The sequence below is a fragment of the Canis lupus genome, chromosome X, assembly GCF_048164855.1.
Source record: "Canis lupus baileyi chromosome X, mCanLup2.hap1, whole genome shotgun sequence".
Lineage (NCBI taxonomy): Eukaryota > Metazoa > Chordata > Mammalia > Carnivora > Canidae > Canis > Canis lupus.
In genome coordinates this window covers 33546030-33557183 of record NC_132876.1, presented here as the reverse complement: position 1 = coordinate 33557183, position 11154 = coordinate 33546030, and the positions used below count along the sequence as shown (strand labels likewise).

The 11154-nt window shown below is 37.5% G+C and overlaps 1 non-coding gene across 1 annotated transcript; it reads left to right on the top strand.

Moving 5' to 3' along the window:
- Positions 1-1352: 1352 nt before the first annotated feature.
- LOC140628850 (U6 spliceosomal RNA) lies at positions 1353-1459 on the top strand. Its single transcript, XR_012026785.1, has one exon. It is a non-coding gene; the product is annotated as a U6 spliceosomal RNA (small nuclear RNA).
- The last annotated feature ends 9695 nt before the right edge of the window (positions 1460-11154 follow it).

Here is an 11154-nt window from a genome sequence, read left to right as displayed (position 1 = left end):
AATGGGTAGTTAGGCAAGATTATGAAGGATCTTGAACATCAGACTGTGAACCATGGACTTAAACTAGTAGGGAGTAGGGAGTCTGTGAAGTTTCTAAGCAAAAAAGCAAGATGAAAACAAAAGCCATGTTTTAGAATCTGGTACAAAGAAGTAGTAGTGAAGACTGACTAAAGAAGAAGACTGAATGCAAGGAAATCTATTAGAAAGCTATTTCAGGAATCCAGAAATGAAGTAATCAGCCCAGCCAAGGCAACCACACCTGCCTCATCTCTTCACTCATAATCCCTTGTCCAAGAGAATCTAAATGAGGAACCGCAGGCAGTATGGGAGGACAGATGGCTATATTTGGAATAAGTTCAGAACATCATAATGACCAATAATGATTGGTATCACTACAAGTCACTCTTTTGATCGTTTACATTTTTATTTTTTATTTTTTCATTTAAATTTTTAAAAAGAGGTCCTTAGCCAATTCAACATAAATGTCTAAAGTGTCCCCTTCACTTTGAGCACTAAAATTTCAGGCCATTTACAAGGGCACTGCCAAGAATAGATGACTATCTCCTAAATTGTCCATGCCTTACTTTGCAAATTGTCCTTCATTAGGCTCTCACTTTAGAATTGAAAAATTTTTTTAATTTCTCTAAAGGTTCACAAAGCTTTCACAGTTATAGCCCTGAAATGGAGGTATTAGTTATACCTCTAGATCTGACAAAAACTAATTTGAAAATGTTTGTAATGACATTTAGCCAATAAACTATAGCTTTATTTACTCAGTTAAGGAAAGACATTTTACTCATCTGTTCCTGTATGTAACTGACTTCTTATTTGAATCCTACCACCAATGGTCCAGGTCTACTATAACCAAAATATAACATGTGGGGATGGAATGAAAGAGTGGTAGACAATCTTATAGAAAAGGATTATAAGCTTTTATTTTAATAGTTACTAGGAAACCAGCATGGTAAACTAATAAGACTAAGAAGATAATTAGAATTAGAAAAGAAAAAAAAATTAGAAAAGAAATATCCATAATTCACTAAAACAAAATACCTTGTACTCATGAGACAAAATTAAATAAAGGTACTGGAACATTTTTTTCCTCAGCTGTAATATATACAAATACATAGTATCTAAAAGTCTCAAAGATATATTACATTATTTACAATAAATTAGCATGAGATTCAGTTTAATAACACCATCTGACTAGGAATAGAAAGAATTTCAATTTAAATTTCAAGAAATAAGATAAGCTAGCTTCCTTAATTACTACACTGCAAAACAGAGCAATGCTATGCCCAGTTGAACAAAACAGGATCATAATCAAATGCCATTTAAAATAAAGAGTTATGGTGCTCGCTTCTGCAGCACATATACTAAAACCGGAATGACATAGAGAAGATTAGCATGGCCCCTGCACAAGGATGAGATGCAAATTTGTGAAACATTCCATATTTTTAAAATAAATAAGGGACGCTTGGATGGCTCAGTGGTTGAGCATCTGCCTTTGGCTCAGGACGTGGTCCTAGAGTCCCAGAATCAAGTCCCACATCGGGCTCCCCACAAGGAGCCTGCTTCTCCCTCTGCCTGTGTCTCTGCCTCTCTCTCTGTGCCTCTCATGAATAAATAAATTTTAAAATAAATAAAATAAGTAAATACATTTTAAAATAAAATAAATAAAAAATTATGAAAATGGAGTATTTTTACTAATATTGAGTCTTGAATGGTCAGAAAATCACTTGAATTATTAGAAAATTCAAAAGTAAATCAAAATCCAAGGCAAGACCTACCATTTTTCTGTTTATGCTAATGGATATTATTAACTATTTTAAATCTTATTCTTCTTAAATATAAGGGAAGACAGATCTCTGAACATTGAGAACCCAGTATGTCAGTTTCCAAACAGGTTTCTGAGATTCCTTCAAGATTAGCTGTGTATAGTTTTATCCTGCCTCTAAGAGGTCAGTGGTATAGTATAGTCTGAGATTTTTGACACTGTTTCCAGAGCTTAAAATTTTTAGGTCAACTGAAAGATCTAACAAGTGATACAAGTGGTAGAAAAATCCTGTATCTGTGTCTCATGGTAGGCAACCTTTTCTCATGTTGCTTGTATCCATGCTTGTAGAAAAAAGAACACTTACTCCTTTGATTTTCATTTTGTGGTTTGTAAAATGAAGTCAAAATAATAGGTGATGTCAGCATGAACAGAAATATAGAGTGCTTAATTATTTGATCTTTATTTTTCATCAATCAAAAATATGTGACAAAATGTATGGAGGAGTACCTGGCTGGCCCAGTCAGTAGAGCATGTGACTCTTGATCCCAGACTTATAAATTCAAGCCCATGTTAGGGGTGGAGGCTACTTAAAAACAAATGTATACAGGGCTCAGACTGTGCTTAGTGCTAGAAGGAAGTTGAGCTAAACAACACGTCACTTCTCCCATTTACCAGTGGGAAAGAAACACATACACAAATCACTACAATATGAAATAAGTGCCATAATAAGTTTCATTGGATTTCAAGGTGGAAATAAATCACTACTATTTAAGGAATAACAGGGGCACCTGGGTAGCTCAGTCAGTTAAGTGGAGTCTTAAGATAGAGCCCCATGTCAGGCTCCCTGCTCAGCAGGAAGTCTGCTTCTCCCTCTCCCTCCCCCCTGCTCATGCTCTCTCTGTCTCTCTCTCACTCATGCTCTCTCTCAAACAAATAAATAAAATCTTTTAAATAAATAAATAACAAGACACAGGCAACCTGGCTGGCTCAGTCAAAAGAGGATGTGGCTCTTGATCTCAGGGTCGTGAGTTTGAGCCCCACATTGAGTGTAGAAATTAATATATACATATATAAGCTTTAAAGAATAACAAGAATAACAAGAAGTACCCTTGAATATATAAAAACCCTCTAGTTCATCAATAGCCTTTATTCAAGGAATAAGGGCAGCCCCAGTGGCTCAGTGATTTAGCACTGCCTTCAGCACAGGGCCTGATCCTGGAGACCCGGGATTGAGTCCTGCATCAGGCTCCCTGCGTGGAGCTTGCTTCTCCCTCTGCCTGTGTCTCTGCCTCTGTGTGTGTGTGTGTGTGTGTGTGTGTGTGTGTGTGTGTGTGTCTCATGAATAAATAAATAAAATCTTTAAAAAAATTCAAGGAATAACCATGGAAATGAAAAGTCCATTAAGAGAGGGTGCCACTGGCCAGCAGATGAACATGATGACTTCAACATCAGTCCCTCATTAGGAGTAAAATCTTGCAGATTAGGCCATCCTGGAGAGGAGATAATCATTTGATATGGAATACTTTCTGGGTCACCAGAAAGGTCCCTTGCTTTTAAAAATTCTCCCTGGAAACCAACCTCCAAGACTCTTTAGGGATTCCTTACTTTGCTTTAAGTCACTGCATTTTTAGGAAGTAAAAGAGAAATAGTGTATTAGCTATCATCAATAGAAATTAGCTTCTTTTGAACATGAAGGAAGATGAGTGAAAATGAATACTTGACACAGATAGGACTTCCTAAAGAGTATGGGTGAGCTTGGGATCATGCAGAACTTTTAAGAAAGCTACATGACAGCATAAGAGTATTTGGCCACTGGACCAAAAGGCATCTCATGGGAGGAGATGAGGCCACATGCTAGTTTCAAAAATTTGCCGAAGGCCATTCTGCTTCCAGACATACAAAACAGAAAAATTACTGCCTAACTGCAATGATTCTATACACTTTTCCTAAGGATATTCTTGGTATTTGGATAATTTTTATCTTTAGTTAAACAGGAGCAGGAACCCATAAGCAGAAACCTCCATGGGAACCAGTACCAGCATAGGAAAACCTGTACTACAACTGGCAAATTGTTGGAGGCTCAAGTGTAGGCACGTCTAAGTGTTTAAAACTCCAGGGGTTCCAGTCATAGGGGAACCCCTACACTTTGGTAAGTTTTATCTCCAGAAGCTCTAGAAGGTTCTCACAGTGAATATCTGAGGAAAATCCCTCACACTTCCATCAGGAGGAGAGAAAAAGTAACCATTTTGAAACATACCAGAGGATTCTGTTCTTAACAAGGCCTGCTCTCTAAACTATTTCACCAATGCCTAACCTACTGGAGTCATCAGAACCTAACCAACTCTGGGAAAGGGGAAAACCGAACTCCAGCCCACTCTAGACATCCTATACCACTTAAGGGTAAATAAAACATAAGCACTTGTGAAGTTCACAGCCCAGAGGCATAGGCTCATTTAAAGCCTGAGACCCAATCATAGTTCCACAGAATACTTCCCCTTTCCCCATACCTTGCCATCACACCTCTAAAGGCATATTTACCAGAGATCCTTTTAATCAATACATCATATCCAGCTTTAAGCAGAAAATTACAAGGCATACCAAGTGGCAAAACAAAACAAAATAAAAACCCCACAATATGAAGACAGAGTAAGCATCAGAGCCAGACTCAGATATGGCAGGCAGGTTGGACTGAACAGATCAGGAATCTAAAACAACTATGATTAAGGCAACTATGACAAGTATGATTATGATAAGGGGCCCAATGGCAAAGTAGACAACATGCAAAAACAGGCAGATAATGTAAGCAGAGAGATGAAAACTAAGAGCCAAAACAAAATGCTAAGGATAAAAACATTGTAGCAGAAGTAACAGATGTCTTTCATGGGTTTATTAGTAGATTGGACACAGCTGAAGAAAGAATCTCTGATCTTGATATCTCAATAGAAATATTTCTTTTTAGAGGGAGAGTGGGGGTGGTGGGGTAGAGAGAGAGAGAGAGAGAGAATCTTAAGCAGGCTCCAGCTCAACATGGAGCTAGCTTGGGGGCTAAGGGCTAGCTTGGGGCTTGGATCCCAAAACCCTGAGATCATGAACTGAGCTGAAATCAAGAGTTGGACACTTAACTGACTAAGCCACCCAGGTGCCCCAATAGAAACTTCTAAAACTAAAAAGCAAAGGTGGGACAAAACAGCTAAAAAAACTAAATCTTATTAGAAGGTACTCACACTACCTTTGAAGTGGTATGGCATTATTTGAAAGTAGACTTGGATTAGTTGTAAGTGTATACTGCAAACTCTAGGGTAACCACTAAAAATATATAAAAAATATAACTGAGGGCTGCCTGGCTGGCTCAGTTGGTAGAACATGCGACTCTTGATCTGGAGGTTGTGAGTTTGAGCCCCACATTAGGTGTGGAGATAACTTAAAAAATAAAAATCTTTTTAAAATGTTTGTAAAAAGACATAAAACTGAAATGCTAAGAAACCAGAATCATGTAATATTCTCCAATAAAACCAACAAGGCATAAAAAGAATAGAAGACAAAAATGGGAACAAGAAAAAGAGTAAGAAACAGAAAGCATTAACAAATACGGTAAATGTTAGTTCAACTGCACTTTAAAGATCAGTGATCTAAATATACCAATTAAAAGGTGGAGATCGTCAAAGGGGATAAAAAATAAAACCCAAATGGGACACCTGGGTGGCTCAGTTGGCTGAGCATCTGCCTTTGGCTCAGGTCATGGTCCCAGGGTCCTGGGATCCAGCCCTGCACCTGGCTCCCTGCTAGGCGAGGTGTCTGCTTCTCCCTCTGCCCCTCCCCCCACTCATGCACACACACACACACACACTCTCTCTCTAATAAATAAATAAATAAATAAATAAATAAAATCTTTAAAAAAAGACCCGACTATATGCTATCTACAAGAAATTCACTTTAAATATAAAGACACATATAGGTTGAAGTAAAGGAATGGAGAAAGATACACCATATATATGCAAGTAATCATATGAAGAGATGTTCAATATCATTCATCATTAGGGAATTGCAAATTAAAACAACGAGATTCCACTACACACCTATTAGAATGACCAAAATCCAAAATACTGACAATACCAAATGCTGGCAAGAATGTGGAGCAACAGGAACTCTCATTCATTGCTGATATGAATGTAAAATGCTACAGCCACTTTGGAAAACAGTTTGACGGTCTTACAAGACTAAACATATTCATACCATACAAAAGAATAGTTGTGCTCTTTGATATTCACCCAAATGAGCTGAAAACTTAGGCCCACACAAAAACCTGCACACGGATGTTTATAGTACTTTGGTTCATAATTGCCAAAACGTGAGGCACCTGGTGGCTTAGTAGGTTAAATGTCTGTCTTCAACTCAGGTCATGATCTCAGGGTCCTGGAATCAAGTCCTGCAATGGGGCTCCCTGCTCAGTGGGGAGTCTGCTTTTCCCTCTCCCTCTGCCTCTCCCTTGCTCATGCTCACTCTCTCTCACTCTCCCTCTCTCTCAAGTAAATAAATAAAATCCTTTAAAAAATAATAATTGCCAAAACGTGTAAGCAATCATAATATCCTTCCCTGCGTGAATGGATAACTCGACAGTAATATATCCAGAAATGGAATATTATTCACCACTTTTTAAAAATGAGCTATCCAGCTATTAGAAATGACAAATACCCACCATTTGCTTCAACGTGGATGGAACTGGAGGGTATTATGCTGAGTGAAGTAAGTCAGTCGGAGAAGGACAAACATTATATGTTCTCATTCATTTGGGGAATATAAATAATAGTGAAAGGGAAAATAAGGGAAGGGAGAAGAAATGTGTGGGAAATATCAGAAAGGGAGACAGAACGTAAAGACTGCTAACTCTGGGAAACGAACTAGGGGCGGTAGAAGGGGAGGAGGGCGGGGGGTGGGAGTGAATGGGTGACGGGCACTGGGTGTTATTCTGTATGTTAGTAAATTGAACACCAATAAAAAAAAAATGAAAGTAAAAAAAAAAAAAATAAAAATAAAAATGAGCTATCAAGCCATAAAAAGACACCAAAGAAACTTGGATTACTAAGTGAAGGAAGTTAATCTGAAAAGGCTACATAGTGTATGTTCCTTTTTTTTTTTCATAGTGTATGTTTCTAACTATGTGACATTTGTAAAAACAAAACTATGGAGACAGCAAAAAGATCACAGATTGCCAGAGGTTACGGAAAAGGATGGGAGGAAGAGACAGAGCACAGAGGATTTTAAGGGTAGTAAAACTATTGTGATACTATAAGGGTGGGTACATGTCATTATACATTTGTCAAAACCCATAGGGTATACAACACCTAGGGTGAACCCTAATGTAAACTAGCAACTGGATGACTATAATGTGTCAATGCAGGTTCATCAATCCTAACAAATGTGCCACTCTGCTATAGGATGTTGATGGTGGGGGAGTCTTTGCATGTGCAGAGAACAGTTCAAATAACAATATAGGGGAAATATTAAATGAATAAAGTGTGCAAAGATCCTTGTGGTGGTAATCAAAGTGACAGGACCAGTGAATAACGTGTTGATTTTATTAGAAGAAGTATATTTAAGGGATAAACAGAGAAAAACACAATATATAGCTTCTTAACCAGCAGAAGAAATAAAGGGAACATAGAAGGCTTTATTAATCCACCCAAAGGTTGGAGAGCAGAGGTGGAATGGGGAGAGGAAAAAGCAAGGAAAAGTAGTTGATAATTGAATCTAAGCTAAATGAAAAGATGTGAGCTGCAGATATATATATATATATATATATAATGACATAATTCACATGAAGTTCAAAAAAGCCCAGAAGACAAAACTACTTAATGTTTATGGATACCTAAATAATAAACACAAAATTTGTGACATCAGTTATCTATGGAAAGAAAGGAAAATGAGATCAAGGAAGAATATACAGAGTATCTGAACTCTGAATATTTTCTAAATCTTTTTTTAAATATTAAAACATAATATTAAGATTTAATGAAGAGGGATGCCTGGGTGGTTCAGTCGGTTAAGTGTCCAGCTCTTGATTTCAGCTCAGGTCATGATCAAGCCCCTTCTGGGGCTCCCCCAGTGGGGAGTCTGCTTCTCTCTCTCTTCTCTCTCTCTCTCTCTCTCTCTCTCTCTCTCTCTCCTTCTCCCCCTGCCTCTCCCCCGGCTTGCTCTTGCTCTCTCTCCCTCTCTCACTAAAATGGATAAATAAATCTTAAAAAAAAAAGATTTAATGAAGATAGATCCTGAGTACCCAAGCATTCATTATTTTACTTCCTATTCTATGTTTAAAATCATTCCTTTCTTTAAAAAATAAGTTAAAAAGGAAGAACAAGGCATAAGAAGCCATGTATACATATGTATTTTATATGAATGGTTAAGATAGCATAGATATTGGGATTAGCATACAAAAAATACACACTTAACTCCAGATTGCCCCTAGAGGACTGCATTGAAACCTACTTCCACTATCTGTTATATATGGTAATTTTTTGTTTTGTCTTATAATGAGCATCCATTTCTATGGTAAGCAATAAAAATAGTTTTTTTATGTAGGGACAATAAAAAAGAAATCAAGGGAGTCTGAACACAACTTTAGTCTTCTTTAGGAAAACTCAAAGTAACAACAGTTAAGACAAAAAAACATACTGGGAAATGCTATTTTCTAGCAAATGCTCTCTGAATTTATTGTCCTGCTACATTATGTCAAAATGCTGGGAGAAGTGATAAACAAATCAAGCAAAATGTAGATATTTTCTTATACTCTTGTGCAGCATTTCTATTATTGCAATGGGCAGATATGAAAGAATAAAATGCTATAATTTTTTAAGATTTCATTTATTTACAAAGCCAAGCGGGGCGGGGGTGGGGGGGACAGGGAACAGAGGGAGAGGGAGTAGCAGGCTCCCTAATGAGCAAAGAGCCTGATACCTACCGAAGCCGGGCTCAATCCCAGGACCCCAGGATCATGACCTGAGCCAGACAGACATTTAACTGACTGAGCCACCCAGATACCCCTAAAGTGTTATAATTTTGATTAAAGCAATGCCTATGCTATCCCATGACAGCTAGTCTTTTTTTTAAGATTTTATTTATTTATTCATGAGAGACAGAGAGAGAGGCAAAGACACAGGCAGAGGGAGAAGCAGGCTCCATGCAGGGAGCCCCATGTGGGACTCAATCCTGGAACTCCAGGATCACACCCTGGGCGTGGCCCTTCTGGCAAGCGCTAAACCACTGAGCCACCCAGGGATCCCCTTTTTCTAAGATTTTATTTATTTATTCATGAGAGACAGAGAGAGATGACAGCTAGTCTTGAAGATGAAGCCATTCTTAGGCTGTAATAGGATAAGGCTGGCCTTGTTGATTTTTTTAAGATTTTATTTTATTTTTATTTGAAAGAGACAGAGACAGCGACAGAGAGCACAAGCAGGAAGGAGAGGAAGAAGCAGGCTCTCCGCTGAGCAGACTCAAGGCTCCATCCCAGTACCCTGGAATTGTGACCTGAGCCAGAGGCTCAACCAACAAAGACACCCAGGCGCCCCCTGACCTTGTTGATTCCAAGTAGAATGCTAATCTTGGCAGTTTACAGTGACAAGGAAAGTGTTAAAATTGCTAGTATGGTAACAGGAAAAGAAAAAAAAATGTAATGAGAGAGTGGCAGGTATCATTCATTGTACATTGGGTTGCAAATACATTTGTACTCCACATAAATATTGTATATTTGCAAGTATAAAAATCTTAGCATAAATCATGAGCATATTATATCATGAATACGATAACATGCATTTTGTGTATGAGGGCTAATTTTAAACAGAAATCATAGTTCTGAGATGTAAACTGTGCCATGTGAGTATATCTTGAACAGAAACATATCACACACAACAGAGATATAAGATAATTACACTCTTTCAGGCTTATGTGGCAGCATCATTATGAACATATTTTATAAAATGTACCCATGAGTGAGTTCATTACCTTTAATGGAAATGGAGAATTGCCATAATCATAATTCATAATCCTATTGCTGAAATGGAAATAAGCCAAATGCTAGCTATTGGAAGAGAAGACTAAAAGAAAAAAAAAAGTATTTGCATCAAACAATGCAATATCATATACATAGGTTTTCCAACATGGGTAGTGCATTTCTCATTAAATTTTGCTAAGCATAATAGACAAAGTTTAAAATATAATTTTATATCAGCATTTCTCCAAAATGGACCTTCCAAAAAGACAGGACATAATAAAGTCCACATGGACCTCTAAATCACCTGGAGGAAAAGTCATCTCTGCCAACATGCTTCACCTTCTGGAGAAACTGCCTTCAAGTTAAAAACTGCTATGAAATTTAGCAGCATTTCTTAAAATTATAAATGTTCATAACCTTTGAATATAGTCTTTTGGCTTCTAGGAAATTATTTTACTGAATCCCATTAGAGCACAAAGATGAGTATACAAGGATATTCACTACAGTATTGTTCATGTTTTTTTGCAATAGCTAAAAGGTTGATAGCATCCCAAACATTCATCAATAAGATATTTAAATTATGGTATATGCACACAATAAAATGCAATATATGTATATTTTAATGACACAGATTCATCAGTACCATCATGGAGAAAGATGTGCATGCTATATTAAATGAAAAAATACACTGTAAAATGCTATCTTTAGTTTAATCACATATTCATTGTTGGTATCTGCATATAAGGAAGACAAATTAGAGAAATAAACTGTTTCCTATTGACAGTGGAGGCTATGGAAGACTCACTTTTCAGTTTAGGTATTTCTGTAGCACTTGAATCTGGTACAACGTACATATATTAATTTTATAATCAGAAAAAATAATTCAAAAATTAATTAAGAGACTGAGATTTTGGGGCACCTGGGTGACTCAGTCGGCTGGGCATCTGCCTTCAGCCCAGGTCATGATCTCAGGATCCTGGTATCGAACACTGTTTCAGGCTCCCTGCTCAGCAGGGAGCTCACTTCTCCCTCTCCCTCTGCCCTCCACCCCACTTGTACTCTCTCTATATATCTCAATCTCTCCCTCAAATAAATAAAATCTTTTTTTAAAAAAGGAGAGACTGAGACTTTGTACATGCACAAACATACACACAAACTAGCCTGAGCATTTTGACTTAATCAGATTAATCAAAAATACACATAGAAACATGCAGCACCTGGGTGGCTCAGTCAGTTAAGCATCTGATTCTTTTTTTTTTTAATTTTTTTTTAATTTTTTTATTTATTTATGATAGTTACAGAGAGAGAGAGAGAGGCAGAGACACAGGCAGAGGGAGAAGCAGGCTCCATGCACCGGGAGCCCGATGTGGGATTCGATCCCGGGTCTCCA